The 7596-nt window shown below is 36.6% G+C and overlaps 1 pseudogene; it reads left to right on the plus strand.

Annotated features, from left to right (window-relative positions):
* Positions 1-3317: 3317 nt before the first annotated feature.
* Positions 3318-4249, plus strand: LOC104999581 (annotated as a pseudogene).
* The last annotated feature ends 3347 nt before the right edge of the window (positions 4250-7596 follow it).

A 7596-nucleotide genomic window follows, 5' to 3' on the forward strand; every position in this document is an offset into this window, starting at 1 on the left:
TTATTCCACTGAACAAGGTAAACCTCCATAAAATAATCTTATATCTATGTTTACTGAAGTGTTTGGAATAGTGTTATTGTTCTAAATGCACAAATTAATTGTTTTTTAATTTTTTTTTAATTGGAGTATAGTTGCTTTACAATGTTGTGTTGGTTTTTAACTTAAATAAGTTAAAAGTTTTTCAACATTTCTTTCTTTGCTTTTTCTTTTTTTTTTTTTTTTAGCAAACTGAAAAGACATCTGGAAATTAAAGCTCACTGTTCTCTGAAGTGGTTCTGATTATAGAGGGTACTTTGGGAGAAAGGTTTTCCCCAGGATCATTCACATTTTGTATCATTCCCTTTAGAATGACCTTATAAGAAGTAGAGATAACAGCATTTGTTGCCAACAGTACTGCAAAATGGCAGATTTCACTTGGTGAGAGACAGACCAGGAACAACAAAATTCTACCAGTTTTTGAGTTTCTGGACTCAGGGATTCTTTGAAACCAATTATTCACAAAATAATTCTTAAGGCATCACTCTTAACTTCGTTTTGAATAGTTGCATCCAAATTATCTCAGGAGTGATAGAAAAACAAAGCAAAATCCAAGGTCTGGACAATACTGGTGAGATTTTTCAATTCTAAAACTAACATTAAAGGTTTCTGAAAAAGCGAGAATTTTATCAAATTTCTATATTTTGCATACTCGTAATATAATTGCAAGGTGATGTTCTTAGAAATAGGGGGAGAATAAAAATTTTAAGATGATAATAAAATGATGAAGTGCATGCAAACCAGACTATGAGATGGATACTAATGACATATGAGTAGGAAAATGCTTGACTTTCAAAAGAAAATGGGTGTTAGTGTGTTTGAAATGTTCCAAACGTGGAGGAAGAAATTCTTTGAGGTGAATCTTGATTCTGGGAGAAAGACGCCTTCCTCCTGGACCTTACAGGATGGACAATGGAGACACAATCCCCAGATCCTCAGGCTTGATTTTAAATGACCGGTTTCTTTGAGATGATAACCAAGTCGCTTTATTCACAGTTGTCAAAAACTGCTATGATTTGAGATCTCTTAAATTGAAGGACTCTCTGAGTGGAGAATAAAATGTTTTGTTTAATTCAGGAGGACAAACAAAAGGAGAGTGAGAATGTACATGAATTTTTGGACCCCCTATTTGATATCAAACTCTCATACCGAGAGATGCAGTGTAGGAGAAAGAAAACCAAAATTATGCAAATCTGATTTTAAGATAGTAGTGCTGTCCCTCTAGATAAATTGCTAAGTTTCATGGGGCTTCTGCTATCCCTCCTGCAAAATAAGAAAGTTTTAAGGGATATGTTCAAGTCTGAATTGGGTTGTCATTATATTACAGTTTTTATCATTATTTCTACTGTAAGAGAGAAGACACACCTGGAATGACTATGTTATAAAGTCTAAAATTCAGGTCAGGAACAACATTTCTACAAAACATAACTTAGATCACAGACTTCAGTTGGAATTAACAGATCTTTGGGAGATGTATCCTCAGTTCGATAAAATTCCTGATAATTACCTAAGACACTGTGTAATCCTATCCTAAACCAGAACTTACAGAATCATTTATTAATACATCTGTAGCTTGGCTTGAAAAACAGCTTGAGAGGGGCTTTAATCAAAGGTATTCCCCAGGCCCCTTATTTGTACATATGCTACAGTGACCTCACTAGAGTGTCTGACATTACACCACTGGAGAGTCATCCATTATAAGTAAATATGAAGGACTAGTGAGATTAAGGAATGAGTCATATCTATTTATTTACTGATGTTAACAGATAAATATATAAAATATCAAAGCAATGCAATTCCTGGGGAATCCTCCAACACTGAGTTTGAAGGTAAGATTTCCCTCCCCTCTATTTAAATCAAACAAATCTTGATGTGCCTCCAACAGTTCCTTTTAAATTTGATCCCTTTAAATTTGATATAACAGAGTCATACAGAGCAACTTTTTGTGGAGGTGGCTTCTTTTACTCTACAATAAGTTTTTGTGAAAATTTTTTATGTTGAGTAGCTCTAGTTCACTCATTATGACTCTAAAATAGTATTACATTATGTGACTTTATCACAATGTATCTACCCATCCTACTCTTTTAATGGTATAGATGAACTTATTTGCAAGGTAGAAATAGAGTGACGGATGTAGAGAACAAATTATGAATATCGACGGGGGATGTAGAGTTGGTTGAATTGGGAGATTGGACTTGGCATATGTATATTGCTATGAATAAAACTGATACCTAATGATAATCCTAGTGTATAGCACGAGGATATCTAGTCAGTGTTCTGTGCTGGCCTAAATGGGAAGAGAATACACAAAAGAGGGGATATGTGTATATGTGTGTCTGATTCACTTTGCTGTACAGCAGAAATGAACACAACACTGTAAAGCAACTCTACTCCATCAGTTTCTTTCATTGTTTTCTTTAGTTTCTGCCTCCTTTTCAGGTTTTTATGGCTATTCCAAGCTGAAAGAGTTGTGTTTTTTTTTTAATTATTTCATACTAGAAATAACTCTTTATGTTATAGATGATAGTGAAATTAAAACGTTCTCATTTTGCAAGTGGGATAACTGAAGCCCCATGAAGCTTAACAATTTATCTAGAGGTACAGCTCCAAGATCTCAGAATCAGATTTGCATAATTTTGCTTTCCTTTCTACTATATCACATCACTCTTTACTATAAGAATTTTATATCAAATATGGGAACAAAAATGCATGTATACAAATATCACAGTTTCTTCAGAAGAACCTGCAATGTCATCCAGTCTCAGCTATTTGAACACTCATAGCAGTATTCAGGCAGGAAAATATGGGTGTGTGTGTTTGTGTCAAAAGTAAGATGAACATTTTCAGGATATAGATGTTGTCATATTCCAAAACTCAAAAGTTGTTTCAAATTTCAGTTGAGTGTATTAGACAGGTTAGGAAAGAAGCAAATTGTTAGAAACAGATGAAAGAATCTTTGTGAAACATGAGGGAAGTGAGAGGGTTGGATAGATGTGTGACTTAGAGGATTTACTTTATCTCTTTGGACTTTGTGTCTAAATTTGAATTAATGAAAGGACTATCATCTTGACATAAGATGATTAAACTATGTAGAATATGTGCACTTCCATTTCTTTAGGTATACATGCTAAACAGTGGTAAGTACCCATTTTTTCATTTTTATAGATTCTGGTTATTCATTTGTTTTGAGTTAGAAATAAATGCTGGTCTTTGCTACATTTTTTCTTTTTCTTTCAGATAATGTAATTGTCTCTTGAGAACTGGCCTGCTAAACTAATTCCATGGAAAAAATAAGCAATGCAACTGAATTTGTTTTCTTGGGTCTTCTCAGAACACAGAGGTTGAAGAAGTGTGTTTTGTGGTGTTTTCTTTCTTCTACACAGTCATTCTTCTGGGAAACCTCCTCATCATACTGACAGTTTGTGTGGCAACCTTTTCAAGTCTCCTGCGTATTTCTTTCTCAACTACCTGTCTTTTGTGGATATTTGTTACTCTTTGGTCACAGCTTCTAAGATGATTGTGGACATATTAGCCAAGAGGAAAATGATCTCCTACATGGGGTGCATGTTGCAGTTCTTTGGGGTACATTTCTTTGGTTGTACTGATATCTTCATCCTTACTGTAATGGCCTATGATCGTTACTTGACTATTTGTAAACCCCTACACTATATGACCATCATGGATGGAAGCAGATGCAATAAAATCCTGCTGGGAACTTGGATAGATATGTTCTTACACTCCATCATCCAAGTGTCTCTGGTAGTCCAACTACCGTCTTGTGGACCCAATGAGATTGTTCACTACTTTTGCGATGTTCACCCTGTGCTAAAACTCACCTGCACAGTCACATATGTTGTTGGTGTTGTCGTGACAGCCAACAGTGGTACCATTGCTCTGGGGAGCTTTGTCATTTTGCTAATCTCCTATACCATCATCCCAGTGTCCCTGAAAGCAGTCAGCAGAAGGCAGGTGCAAAGCTCTCTCCACCTGTGGCTCCCACATCACCGTGGTCATCATCTTTTTTGGTCCTTGTACTTTCATGTATATCCGTCCTGATACTACCTTTTCAGAGATTAAGGTGGTGGCTGTGTTTTATACCATCATCACCCCCATGTTAAACCCCCTGATTTATACACTGAGAAATGCAGAAGTAAAAAATGCAACGAAGAAACTGTGGGGCAGGAGAGTTTTCTGGGAGGCTAATGGGAAATAGTAAAAAGTGACAATCCAAGGTGGATGATCTCAAAGTTTCTCATCTGCACAGTGAAGACAATAATAATGATCTCACAGGATGTCTTGAGGGGAACAAATAAGAGAATAACACATTCTACAGAAGCAAGTTATTATTTATCATTATGATTATATTTGTTCTAATATTTCATAATCATAATTTTCTGAAATATCTAGAACAAAGAAATCCTATCAAACTCAGAAATTTAGCATGGTCAGACTTTGCCCTTTTCATTTTTTTTTTTTTTTCCTTTTTTTCAATTTTCTTTAAAGAATGAGTTCACCATGGTTGTATTAATACTTAAGACTATTTTCTAGTGTTTGGATTTATGATTCTTACATAATGAACATTTGATATGTGTATGTTGTTTGAATGAAAGGATTCAGGAAAAATGACCAAAATCTGAGTTAAGGAATTCTGGTACAAATCCTCCAAAACAGCAAAACTAAACCTTGTAAGGTTTGGATGGGAGGGTTTGTGGGCAGAATGTCAGAGATAAAACACAGACTTAGAAAGCAAAAGACCTGTTACCCTCTGGTTTGGGGGAAAAGCTTTCTTTCTCTAGGACTCATTTTCCTTACTCAAACAGTCTATTGGAAAAAATATATATATTACCCCTAATATCTGGATTTTAACTTTAGCATCCTATTTATATGCTTCTGATAACTGACTCTTGTAGTCTGTAGTCAGCCATCACTACTAATGTAAAGTGATTAACAGGAAACACTTAAAAAAACTGAACAATACCAAAGACATCTGTGATGAATACAAGATTGTGTGTTAATCAAGAGGGTAAATGTAATTTACTGAAATGCATGGTTGGGAAACTATATTTTCTCCAGTGTTTGAACCAAACAGCTTTACTGAAAACAGTGAGCCATTTATCACTGCTTCTTTGACTGGCAAAACCTGATTTCTAGCTGTGGATTCTAGAGAGAGTCATTCTGGACAAACAAATGTACCTTTCTTATGTAAACTGGTACTTGCCCTAATAACGCCTTCCTCTTCTCTTTGCCCTACCTAAGCTTTATTTTTCCACAGCAATAAACCCATCACTGATTATCTCTCTGTCATTTATTTTCATTGTTTTTTCACAAGTCTGATTATTTAAATTACTGTCAATATGTGGACATGTGATTGTGATTTTGGAGTGTGTGTGTGTGTGTGTGGTGTACACATATTATTGATACATTAAGCACTGTACACTGTCAATGCCTTACACAATGATCTCAGCTATTGGAGCACTCATATCTCAGCTTCAAGATGGTAACTAGGTGGTACTATACAAACTCTTATGATCATTTTAATCCTCTTGAGATGTTTTTGAAAAGACGACAGTATCTATTCTGCGAATCTATGATTCAGTAGACCAATGTTCGGTTCAGTTCAGTTCAGTCACACAGTCTCTTTACGACCCCAAAGACTGCCACACGCTAGGCTTCCCTGTCCATCACCAACTCCCAGAACTTGCTCAGACTCATATCCATAAAGTCAGTGATACCAGCCAACCATCTCCACCAATGTTAAAGGGTATAAAAAAAAAAAAAAAAACCTGTATTTTAAACAAGCTCCTCCGGTAATTTTTATACAAGTAGTGACATATCAAAAATTTAGAAACACTGGGACTAGATGATACTTGATCTTAGAGCACAAAAGGGTCTTTGAATCAATCAATTCCAAAGGGTTATATATTCCCATCTGTTCTACTATTTAAAAGGAAACTAAATTTGAACTGAATTTAGAAAATTGTGGAATAAATTAATGTAGTTCATGTATAAATTTTTCCACAATATTCTTTCCTTTATGTTTCTGCATCAAAGACTTGACTATTGAGAGTTATTTATATTGATGATCTGAAGTTCTGAAGAATGTACAAGCTGACAAATTCAATACTCTCAAAGACCTAGAAACAAAACATATTGATGTAGGAGACAGATGGGCTCCAATGTAGATGTTTACAGCTGCTCTCCTGTTTACATTTCATGGGGTGAAAAGTGAGCTTCAGGCTGAATACTTAAAACTGTTGGCATTTTCTGAGACAATGGATAGGTGGGCTCCAGTTAAGGCATTTACAGCTTCCTGTTTGCTCTGGGAAATGAAAGTAACAACATAAACAGGGTAAATAGCCAGTGTTTGTCTCTTGTAAGCATCTTAAGAAAATAGTCATGGCAATAGCCAAAGGAATAGTCAAGGCAAGGACAAAGAGTGGCAAAACCTTGTTTGAGTGAAGGATTAAGGGACCTTCCTCCTCTTCTTTGTGAGACAAGGGAGAAATTACGCATGTGCAGGAAGGCTTCATCTGGGTCAAAAGCCAAGTGGTAATGGCAGGCTATAATGAGTCTTATTCTTCCCAGAAGGATCTTCCAAGATCCTTCTTGGTGGGGTGGCGGGGGTGAGGGGGGTGTTTGCTCATCCAGGGGAGTGCCCCAGGTTAGGTCAAGTGTGGAAAAAGAAAGCAGATAATTGGCTAAAGGTAGATAAAACCTGAAAGAACTGACCTATATAAATGACTTAAATACCTCCTTACCGCACTACCCCTCACTCGGAGGGACACCCACACTCTTTATCTCTGAGTGTGTGTCTCAGGCCTTGCTTCTGTCTTAACAAGCAGTTTCTCTATGTACTCTCCCACTTCTTGCTGTGCTACATCTCTAATAATAAACTTTGTATCTTCATTTACAGTTTTTGCCTACATGGCAAAGGAATTTTTCACTGGGGACAGAGATTCAGGGAAAAACAGCTTCTAGCCTCTTAGCCCTAGCTCGTTTGGTGGCTAAGATTCCTGGTTTCCATTCAGGTTGTGTGTGTCTTAGTCACTTAGTCATGCCCAACTCTTGGCAAGCCCATGGACTGTAGTCCTCTGTCCATGGATTCTGCTTGCAAGAATACTGTAGTGGGTTGCTATGCCCTTCTTCAGGGGATCTTCCTAACCCAGGGATCAAACACCGGTATCCTGCATTGCAAGTGGATTCCTTACCATCTGAGCCACCCCAGCCAGGCTACCCAGGTTCAAATCTTGGGCAGGGAATTAAGATCACTCATGATTCTACTGCTCACAGCTGCCTTCTCAAGATCAATATGAAAGGGTATTCAGGTTTGCAGCACTGATTTTATAAACTTCACAGAAGTTTGTCAGAGTCAATCTCAATCACAGGAGCTCAGGGAGACTGCTCATGGGAGTGCCTTATTTTGACAGTGGTCTGATGTGTTCAGTTCTTACATGATAACCTGGCTTGTTTTGTGTTTGAAGTACAATACAACTTCATCACTTAATTAAAATCTTACAAGTATTCCTTTTTCTACAAGTTTAGCATATATATATATATATA

Source organism: Bison bison, unplaced genomic scaffold (assembly GCF_000754665.1).
Source record: "Bison bison bison isolate TAMUID 2011002044 unplaced genomic scaffold, Bison_UMD1.0 scf7180017864355, whole genome shotgun sequence".
Lineage (NCBI taxonomy): Eukaryota > Metazoa > Chordata > Mammalia > Artiodactyla > Bovidae > Bison > Bison bison.